This window comes from Pantherophis guttatus, chromosome 10 (assembly GCF_059756535.1).
Source record: "Pantherophis guttatus breed Tessera chromosome 10, ASM5975653v1, whole genome shotgun sequence".
NCBI classification, from domain to species: Eukaryota; Metazoa; Chordata; class Lepidosauria; order Squamata; family Colubridae; genus Pantherophis; species Pantherophis guttatus.
The window spans coordinates 29,704,902-29,715,883 of NC_142072.1; the positions used below are offsets into that span (position 1 = coordinate 29,704,902).

Below are 10,982 nucleotides of genomic sequence, written 5' to 3' on the forward strand. Positions count from 1 at the left end.
CAAGTTTTGTCCCCTCACATGCTGCACTGGACTGTGTTCCTAGCTGCATACAGCTACTACCTCCTGCATCGGCCAGGTAAGGCACTTAGCCATGCTGATGCACTCAGCCAATGTCTGCTCCCGACTGTTGTTGAGGATCTGGCTCCAGCATCATCTATTTTATTAATTGAAGACCTGCCATCCAGCCCCATTACAGCATTGGAGATCGCTGCACACTCCGCCAAGGATCATGTCATTGCCCAAGTCCTCAACTGGGTGAGGAGGGGGTGGCTGAAGGTGCCAGTCAGCACAGAGTCCCTCCCTTCCACATCTGGCAACATGAGCTGTCTGCTCAACTGGGATGCCTACTCTGAGGAAGTTTTATGGTGGTACCCCAGAGACTGCAATGGCCAGTTCTGGAAGCTCTTCATGTAGGCCACCCAGGCATCATGCAGATGAAGGCACTCACCCGCATTTTTGTCTGGTGGCCCAACTTAGGCAAGGCAATCACTGATTGGGTTGCATCTTGTCAGCCTTGCCAAGAGTCAAGGCCAGCCCCCCCCCATCCGCTCCAGCACACGAGTGGAAAGCGCCCAAGACACCCTTTGAAGGGCCTTTCCATAGACAGTCCTTTATGGTAGTTGTGGATGCCTACTCAAAATGGCTTGACATCAACCATCTCGGATGCCATGATCAAGGCTCTTAGAAGGCTGTTTGTGACCGACGGACTGCCAGACATCCTCATTTTGGACAACAGCTCACATCAAGCCAGTTTGAGCTGTTCCTGGCGGGCCATGGCATTCATCAAACATTGAGTGCACCATTCCATCCTGCTAGCAATGGGCAGATTGAGTGGATGGTCCGATCAGCAAAGGAAGCACTGACAAGGATGAGCCCGGGGGACTGGCAAACACAGATAGCTGAGTATCTCCTGGTCCAGTTCATCACACCAAACTCCACCACCAACAGAAGTCTGGCTGAACTCCTAATGGGTCACCATCTGCAGACTGACTTGGACTGGCTGTACCTAGACTACTCCTTGGAGGTCCCTACAGACTTGAGCACCAGCTCTGGTCATTCTCATTGGGTGACTTTGTCTATGCCCACAACTATGACGGGGGCCCTTCCTAGATTCCTGCCTGGGTAGGATGTAGAATGTAGGATGTTACTGGGCCATGTTCCTACAGGGTGGCACTTGAAGATGGCAGGTTGTGGTGCTGCCACATCGACCAACTGTATGGCCACCTCAGAACCTCCATCTGCTGCCAGCCAGAATGGACTCCACCAGAGACAACCCCGTCTAAGGACCCATCAACTCAGCCGCCACCACCACCAACATTACCGACAAGGGACTGTGGTGAGGCACAGATGCCTGCTGACCCTGTTTCCTTTGTGGTAGAAGCACAAGTGACCAACCCCTTGCTGCTGCCACAAGCTGTACCTGAAGCAGTGTCAGCCACTCCGCCTAGTCAAGGCTCCGGAGCTACTGGTCTTGAGATGGAACCTCGTAGGTCAGGACAGACACATCACCGCCCTGCCTACCTAAAAGACTACATATGTTAGATTCAGGGGTAAAATCTAAAAATTTCCGTTACCGGTTCTGTGGGCATGGCTTAATTGGTGGGTGAGGCTTGGTAGTCAGGTGACCCGATGAGCATGGCTTGGTGGTCAGGTGGGGGTGGCCAAGTTGACGTCACTTCTTTGCCCTTTTTTGCCATACAAAAAGAAGATATACCAATTATTTCATGCAATAAATTCTTAAATAATAAACGAAGTACACAAAACAATAAGAGGTACACAAATACTTACATAAGAGCAATAAAAGTGTTGTCTTCAATGTCGCTTCTTGCACCAATGATAATAATGACCTACAAGGAGATATAACAAGATATACCAAATTTAACCATTTAATATGTAAATAAGAATAACAGAAGTACACAAAACAATAAAAAAACAATAAAAGAGGTACATAAATACTTACATAAAATTGTTAGTCATCTTTAGCTTTGAGATGTTTCCACATAGCTATTTCAGTGGCACTCTCCTCACTTCCACTTTTCTTGCACTTGATGCGCAGATCATTGGCTGAGCAATGGTATTTTCTGAACCATTTTTTCACTTCAGGAATAGGGTCCCATTTTGGAAGAGGTAGTCCAGTAATGCTGATGGTCATGAGGTTGGTTAGATTGGGAACGGCTAGGCGACTTCTGCTCTCTGAACATATCAGGTTCATTTTAGAAAAACCCCTTTCCGCTTCTGCAGAACTCACTGCAATTGTTCTGACAATATCTGTTGCTTTTTTGATACTGTCAGGAATTGCATACCTCTTCGAATCTTTTAAATCATTCTCCACAAAATCTCTATAGTCATTGATGTCAATGTTGTAGTTGAAAATGTCACTAAATGTGCGCAGTTGTTCTTTAGCTGCTGCCCATGGAACAACTATTTCCTCAAAATCCCAGTACTCTGGCACCAAAAACTGTAGAAACTGTAGTTTATTTGTGGTGTCTTGCAGTTGGTTCCCAGTTTTTAAATGTTCACAGTCCATCAATCATTTCTGCAAATTTTTGATGATACTTTGTATCAAGTCTTTCTTGATGAAGACCAACAAATCGGTGGTTTTTTATGAAGTTTATATTCCTGAAGGTTTCTGAGGTAATTAGTCCTTCAACTTTTTTTTTGTATGGGCCCTTTCCCTTTGTTAGCAGTTCAAATGCCTTTATTGATTTTCTCACCAGTTTTTCAGCTTTTATTATGTCCGTATTGCGTGCTTGCAGTGAAATTTGAAAAATTTAAAAAAAATTGAAAGAAGTGAAATTTCCTCCAAAATGTCTATCACCAACGCCAATTTGTTTAAGAAATATTTATTTTCCAGATAGGCAGCCATACCTGAGTATTTTGCATTCCCAAGAAAATATTGATGTGGTGTGCACAGGATAAGCACACCACACAGCTATGGTTGCCCGTAAACTACAGGCAGCCCATCTTGGCCCAAAAACTCGACCAATCCTTATGATGTTAATTTCAAGTTCTTCAGATATTTCATCAAATTCAATTTGGTTTTTCTTGGACTGCTGGAAAATACAGCATATCTTATCAATAAAATTTTTTAAATGATTTACTTGCTTTATTTCTTTTATGGCATCATCTAAAACAAGTTGGAGGTGATGGTTCAAGCAGTGCCATATGATGATGTTTGGAAACTCTTTTGCTATTCTGGTGCTCACTCCAGATTTTCTCCCAAGCATAACGCTGGCACCATCAGAGCAGAACACTATCAAATTTTTTTGTAGGTAGTCCTGGGTAAAGCCAACCTTATGTAAACTTTCAAAAACTGCAGAACATATTGTCTCTGCATCTTGTTTCTTCAATTCAACAAGCTCGACAAAAATAGATGGTGGGTCCTCTGAGTCCTCAACTTTTAAGAAAACTATCAGAACTGGTTTGCAGGATACTGTTGAGGCTCCATCAATGATCAGACATATCTTCAGATTCCATGCAATGATGCTGGAAAACATTTGGGTTTTAATTTCATTTGCAATGCACTCAATTATTTTCACAACTGTTGGCCTTGAATGCAATTCTACTTCCAGATCTACTCCATTTTCAGTTTGTAATTCTATCAATTCCTCTATGCTTGAAATTGGTCTGCATGCTTTTGCCAGGCTGTAAACAGTTTTGAACATTTTAGAAGTGGTGCCAAATTGCCTTTCAGAAATCTTGTCCATTGCTTTTGTTATGGCTTCCTGCTCAGCTTGTTTTACGTTGTCTCTCACAAATGATGTGCAATTCCAATACAAAATGTTCTCTCATTTTCTTCCAGAGAGACTCCTGGTGCACTTCCTTGTTTTTCCCAGTTGGCTCAATCTTGAAAAGCTTCTGCTCTTTGGACACATGAATATTGCTCTCCATTGCTAAGCCATGTTTTGCACAGTATGTACAACCCAGTAGCCGTCATACTACTCTTGGAAATAGCTGTACTGTTGCATGGTCCAGCAGTCTGGAAGAATACTTCTTATTTTGGATGTGGCAGGTGACTCTGATTTGCTGCTTTCTCCAGTTTCAGGTGGTGGTGCTTGTGTCACAGGGGATGGTTTTTGTTCCACTTCTGCTGGTGGTTGTTCAGGTTTTGGTTTCTTGGCCAAGATACCCATCAAAGTCTGTTGCCTTTTCATCCTTCCTGTTAAAGGTGGCAGCTACTGCAAAAAGAAAAAAAAAGCAGCTTTGTTAGCTGATGACACACAATGTAAAAGCACACAAAAAGCCTCAAAAAACCCAAAAAACCAACTTTCACACAACACAACACAACACAATGCAACACAACACAACTGGCTCACTCACAATGTAAAAGCAGCTGTGCTAGATCCAAAATGGCCCCTGCAACAAGCAGGAACGTCACACAGCCACAAAAGGCCAAAAACCAACTTTCACACTTTACACACACAAAATGCCACATACAGCTTTCTGAGATTTTGTGTGTTTGTGTAGTTAGAGTAAAACACTACAGAAACACACAAAATCTCAGAAAGCTGCACAAATATTATTTTATTTTTATTTTTATATAAAAGCAGCTAAATTTAAAAGTTCCTAAACTTTAAATGGCTAGGTCTACAAAACAACAACTAAAAAAACCCCAATTGACTATTTTTTTAAAGCTCCCAAAGGGAAAAAAAAACCCAGTTACTTATCGAATTGAAGGGACAAGGCAGGCCGGCAGGCAGATAGAGCTTGATTGCAGGCAGGGAGATTCAGTTGCTTGCTGATGCAATGGATTGCAGGATTGCAGCAAGCAAAGCCAGGCAGGCGTTGCGACCAGCGACTTGGGATTTGGTCCAAACTTCTGAAGAGCGAAGGTAAGCAAACTGGAGGCTGGGGGGAAGGTGGGTGGTTAGTTAGGCGGCTTAGCCAGGCCAGGCAGGCTACCACGGGGACTCGGGAACCAGGGGAGGTAGCACAAGGCCCACAAATGATCCCCAGCAGCTCAGGGGTGAAATCCATCAGGTTCTGACAGGTTCTGGAGAACCAGTAGCAGAAAATTTGAGCAGTTCAGAGAACCGGTAGCGGAAATTTTGAGTAGTTCAGAGAACTGGCAAATACCACCTCTGGCTGGCCACAGGAGTGGGGAGGGAATGGAGATTTTGCAGTATCCTTCCCCTGCCATGCCCAAGCCATGTCCACCAAGCCACACCATGTCCACCAAGCCACTCCCACAGAACCGGTAGTAAAAAAATTTGGATTTCACCACTGCAGCAGCTGCGTGAACTACACGAGCCCGGGGATTGGGAGGGTGGCATGCTAGGCCGTAACTGGCAATGCTTACCTTTTTAAGTGAGCAGCAGTCAGTGAGGTGTCAGAGCGAGGCAAGGCGAGGTCCAAGCAGCCAGGCAAACTTCTGGGCAAAGTAGCTGGGCTGCGTAGGAAGGGGAACTTATATAGGCCAGGGGTGGGGTGGGTGGGCCGGAAGGAAGCGCCGAGTGGCTGGAAAAGCGACTGGTGGAAGTGGAAGTGCTGAGTGGCAGGAAAAGTGAGCGAGTGAGCGAGAAACGGCCAAGCAGGCAAGCAGGTGACCGGACAATTGTGTGGGCATGAGCGGGGGCCCCAGGAATTTTTGCTACCAGTTCTCCGAACTGCCCACCACCATCACTACCGGATCGCCCAATCCTGTCTGAACTGGGAATATTTCACCCCTAGTTAGATTGTTATTTGATCAGCATAATGCTCCGTCTTGGTGGGGAGGGGGTGTTATGTACTGTACATAGTGTATAGTTGTCAGTTGAAGTTCTTATTCTGGTCCTCTGTTGGAGCGGGAAAATCCTCACTCCTAATTGGTTGTTTGGCTGATCAGTTTCATATAAAAGGAGCTCTGTCAGCCAGGGAGTTGTTGCCTCACAGGCAGTATTGAATAAAGAACTATTAGAAATCACTCCGGCCTCACCTCCATTCTTCACCCAGAACTTAACAGTTTAGCTCTGGCAGGAACTCTCCCTACCTCTCCCTGGCCTTAAAGTGGGAGGCCTATCTTGGTGAGGCCAGAAGGAAGAACATCCCACATCAGGTGTGGAGAGCTGAGCAGAGCAAGAAACCTAGGCAAGACCTGACCTTGGGAGTTGAAGACAAAGGAAGGAAGAAGGTGAAGGAGTCACTCCAGAATTCAGGCCAGGGTGACTCAGCTCGGTTGGCTAGCACCCTTAAGCAACTTGGATCAGACTGACCAGCACCGTTGACCCCTACTTGGCTGGGCCCTTTTTAACACTGCTGAGTGGGTTTCATTCCATTTTGTTTAAGATGTTCTGTGAACCTCATAATCTGGATAATTTATAGACTTTCATTAAAGGTGTGTTTTTATTTTCATATTCATGTTGCTTCTTTATGCTGGGAAATCCTTGTGAGGTCCAGCAGCTGGAATGTGTCGACTATTTAGCTGTGATAAAGTCACGTCGCCCAGGGTGGACCACAAGGAGGCTACTCTGCATGGCACCCCTGCCCAATGGCTAAACAATCTATATAGCCAGCCATAGGTTTAGCCATGCCAGTAACTGCTCGTAGATAATTTAATTTTATACATAATTTTATTCATCACTTGTGCTGTGTGTTTTTAAAATGGTCCACTGCTCTGATGTTTTATATTTTGCTGCACATTTTATTTGCTGTTTTGGTGACTTTTTATGCATTAATGCTGTATTCTCTTATGCCATATGAAGCTAAAAAAAATTAAAAGGTGTGGGGTAATTCAGCCACTTTGTGATTTTCCAGTTGGGCTTTGGATGTGACAGCCAACTGCTGCCTTCAATAGAAGAAGTCTCCCAACTGAGTACATAAAGGAAAGATTGGGAGGAAAAAGCAGAGAGAACACTTTAGAAGGGTAGCTGTCAGACTTGCCCTAGCTAGGCCCTTAGGAAAGAAAGACCCTTGATTATTTGGTTGAAGTGATAGTTTCTTTTACTAAGGATTACTGGCTGCAGTAAAATCAGGCTAGAACTAAAGTTCCAGCACAAAAGATTACAAACTTTTCTCCTTTGTTCCAGCCCTTGCCTCTTGATGAGTTGGCCTTTGGCCAATGATGTGCTTTTATAGTTGTTTTGGTAACCGCTTGAATGTTTGTTGCCACTTGGTGCAGTTTGCATTCCTTTCCCAGACTCCACGGCCTTGATGACTGGAACAGGTTGGTTTTCACACCTTTGGCTTCTCTCAAACCTGTCAGCCCCGCCCCTTTGGCTCATCTCTACTGTCTACATGTCAATTGCCTACTTCCTCTTCCCCCCAGCCCCCTAACAATTTGTGGCAGGATGCCAACAAAGCACTCTGCTGAAGATGGCAGATCTGACAGTGGCAGATTAAACATCTGGCTAGGACAGCCCATGTGAAGGGCTTAGTGCACACAGCCCTTGCTCAGCTTCCTTGAATCAAAGCTGGGGGAGCCAGATCAAAGTTACCCCCAGGGATACGAATGATCCCAGATCTTCGTACTTTCCGTCGTGCACTTAAGACCTTTCTATTTCACCAAGCCGGGCTGGCATAAATCTCTTCTAATTTTCCTAAATCTTTATGTTGAAAATTCTTAACCAATGAACCAAATTGGCTTAATCATCTTATATTCACATTTTATATGTATGTTATTTTAACTGTTCACCGCCCTGAGTCCTTCGGGAGAAGGGCGGTATAGGAATTGAATAAATAAATAAATAAATAAAGCCCCCCATTCCTGCAGTTGTGTGGCCTCTGTGAAGAAAGTCAGCAACTGTTGCATTGCACTGAATAAAAGTTCCTCCTGCATTCTGATTTCCTTATCCAGAGCCAGGTCTCTCTGGGGACAAAGAGAACCTGAGAGCCTTGGAGAAATTTCAGACAAACCTCTAAACCCAGATCCAGTGTGAAATGAAACTTTGAACTGCCCGAGCTTGCCCAGAAGCTGCTGCCACTGCAGCAAAGCCAGACTTTCTGTGGCATTCAGAGCCGACACCAGTGCGGCTCTGTGAATAAAATGTAAATTTGATTCTTCTAAAATTGCCTTCATGTTCCTCTAAGTGTTTTTCCTGGATAAAGCAATGTATTTAACTAATTGATCCTGAACATGCCTTTGTGTTTTGAAAACACTCCCCACCATCCGCAGATGATGCATTATACAAAAGCAGCCGTGGACTCCTCGGTCCCTCATTGAGCGACTTCGTGCATTTTGTTATTTACATGCATATAAATTAACCACTTTGATCTGGGGTTGTTAATAAAACAACTAAGCTTCGAAGTCTCCCACAAGGAAAGCAAGGCGGGCTTATGTTAAGATGCTTTTAATTAATAAATCTGCAAGTGTTGAGGAATACGTATACAGGAAGGGGGTGAATTAGGGAGGGGAGGCAAGCCCAATCCTGGCTCCTTTGCCTTTGAAGTGAACCCTCTGAATGTGCCAGCTCTGAGCTGGGTAGAATGTAGGAGCAGAAGCAAGGATGAACCAGGCAATTCCCTGAAGCCAGTTTACCTTTGGAAGCAGAATCTGTGAGCTGCTTAGGATTGTTCCTGAGAGATGGCCTGGGGGTGTAGTCCTCAGGCCAGGAGTCCCCAGATCTCACCCAGGAGTCTGCAGGGCAGAGAGTTCTCTTGCCTTTTCTTGCAATGACCAGGAGAAGGAAAAGGTTTGGCATCTCGCCTAGGCCTCCAAAACACAGGAAGCCTCTTCATCCGCTGCCCAGATATTGTATTCGAAGAAGCATGGATGGACACTGGGGCAGAGGGACATAAAACATAGAATCATATGGCTGAGAGGGACCTCAGAGGTCTTCAAGTCCAAACCCCTGCTCAAGTGGGAAACCCTGTACCATCCTGATCAAATGGTTGTCCAATCTTTTCTTCAAAATCTGGGAGCAATAGAGCTCCAAGAACTCTGGAAAGCAAGTGATTCCACTGATTAATTGTTCTCACTGTTAGGAAGTTTCTCCTTAGTTCCAGGTTGGATCTCTCCTTCCATTGGAGAGCTTCCATCCATTACTTCTTGTCCTGCCTTCTGGCACTTTGGAGAATAGGACAAATGCCCCTCAAACGTTGGAAGACTGTCACATCTAATCCTTCTCTTTGATAGGCTAGACATACCTAGCTCCCTCAATTGTTCATCATTTGATTTAGCCTCCAGATCCTTTATCATCTTTGTTGCTTTCCTCCACACAGTTTCCAGTGTCTCAGCATCTTATTTATTTATTTATTTATTATTTATTAGTTTGATTTCTATGCCACCCTTCTCCGGAGACTCAGGGCGGCTTACAATGCATTAAGCAATAGTCTTCATACTTTTGTATATACCTGCTTAGTAGGGCTTTTTGGGGGCCCCCTAAGCAGTGTTCTATTTTATACAAAGTCAGCTTATTGCCCACACAAACTGGGTCCTCATTTTACCACCTTGAAAGGATGGAAGGCTGAGTCAACCTTGAGCCTGGTGAGAATTGAACTCGCAGTAATTGCAGGCAGCTGGCAGCTAAATGCTACTTTTAACAGTAGTTTAGTCCACTGCACCACCAGGCTCCTTTTGTGTTGTGGCAACCAGAACTGGATGCAGTATTGCAAGTGTGGTCTTATCAGTGCAGTATAAATTCACTTCTCATGATCTTGAAACTATCCTTCTGTTGATGCAGCCTAGGACTGTGTTAGCTTTTTTGGCAGCTGCAGCATACATGGGACATAAAGGACATGGGATAAAATCCACTAATGAAGCCAAGGGATAACATGAACATACCCCTTGCTGGCATATGGGATTTGCTTGCCTTTTTCTCCTCAACCACCACGATGTGAAATGTAAAAAGGGATATTTTTCCTGTGGTAGTTCTGGGATGGGCACAAAGTCCTGACCACACACCACCTTGAATGGGGTAAAACCAGTACTACTATATATAGAGTTATTATAAACTACCTCTGCAAACAGTAGTAAATCTGTCCTCTTATCTTGCTGATAATTTACATAACACCTGAGGTATTGTTCTAGCACCGAGTTAGTCCTTTCACAAGCCTCATTTGTCTGAGGATGGTGGGAGGAGCTTAGCCGTTGGGTGGAGACTAACAACCTTAGGAATTCCTTCCAGAAGTGGGAGGTGAACCGAACCCCTCTGAAATTATTCATTCAGGAACACCATGTAACCTATATGTCAACTTGCAAAGCTTTCAAGTTGCCATGAGCAGGAGGGAGGGAGAACTGAAGTGAATTCCATACATTTTTCTGATCGCAATCAGGGGTTGAATTTCACAGCCAGCCAAAGTGGTTAATTGGAGAATGTGATTTATGACATGGCCAGGGGGGAGGGGAGAGACAGGGTCATAGGGGAATGTAAATCTACATGGGGTCAGTCCTGACTGCATCCAAGTATTGCCGGAATGGTGCTCCAAATAAATCACTATATTTCCTTTGAAGTTTGGATCATGGCTCATGAATTAATTAGGGCATCTTTCGGAAACTTGACACTATACACATGTTGAATAAACAGTTTAGCCAACACCTTTGATGAGGGAATCTTGGGGCATGGTACAAAGTGCACCTGCTTGGAGCACTACTTTCCACTACTTTCGGGTAATTCAACAATAAAGTCCATGGATATCTCCTTCCAAGGAGCTCCAAGTCTGGGAACTTTCTGGAGTAACCCAGGCGGCTTCCCAGGTTGCCTCTTGGCAGAAGCACACACAGGACAGCTAGCGACGTATGCCTCTACATCATTCTTTAGTGAGGGCCACCAGAACTGTCGTTTAACTAAGTGTAATATCTTCACAAACCCAAAATGCCCAGCAGCTTTTGCATCGTGTGCTTGTTGTAACACTGCTCCCCTCAGGCCGGTGGGGATGTACAACTTAGCACCCACCCATGTGAGACCATCATGAACAGTACACTCATTGGAGTGGGATAGGAACCAGTCATCAGTTTTTAGCGCTTCCTTTAACTGCTCACTTAAATTGGTAGATAGGTTCAGGTTCCCCTTCCCTTGGGCTCTGGTGATGACAGGAGTAGCCAGCTGATTCGAGGAAGAGCCTTGGTA

The 10,982-nt window shown here is 44.7% G+C and overlaps 1 pseudogene; it reads right to left on the reverse strand.

Moving 5' to 3' along the window:
• Positions 1-1,969: 1,969 nt before the first annotated feature.
• LOC117663504 (E3 SUMO-protein ligase KIAA1586 pseudogene) lies at positions 1,970-3,891 on the reverse strand (annotated as a pseudogene).
• Between the last annotated feature and the right edge of the window lie 7,091 nt (positions 3,892-10,982).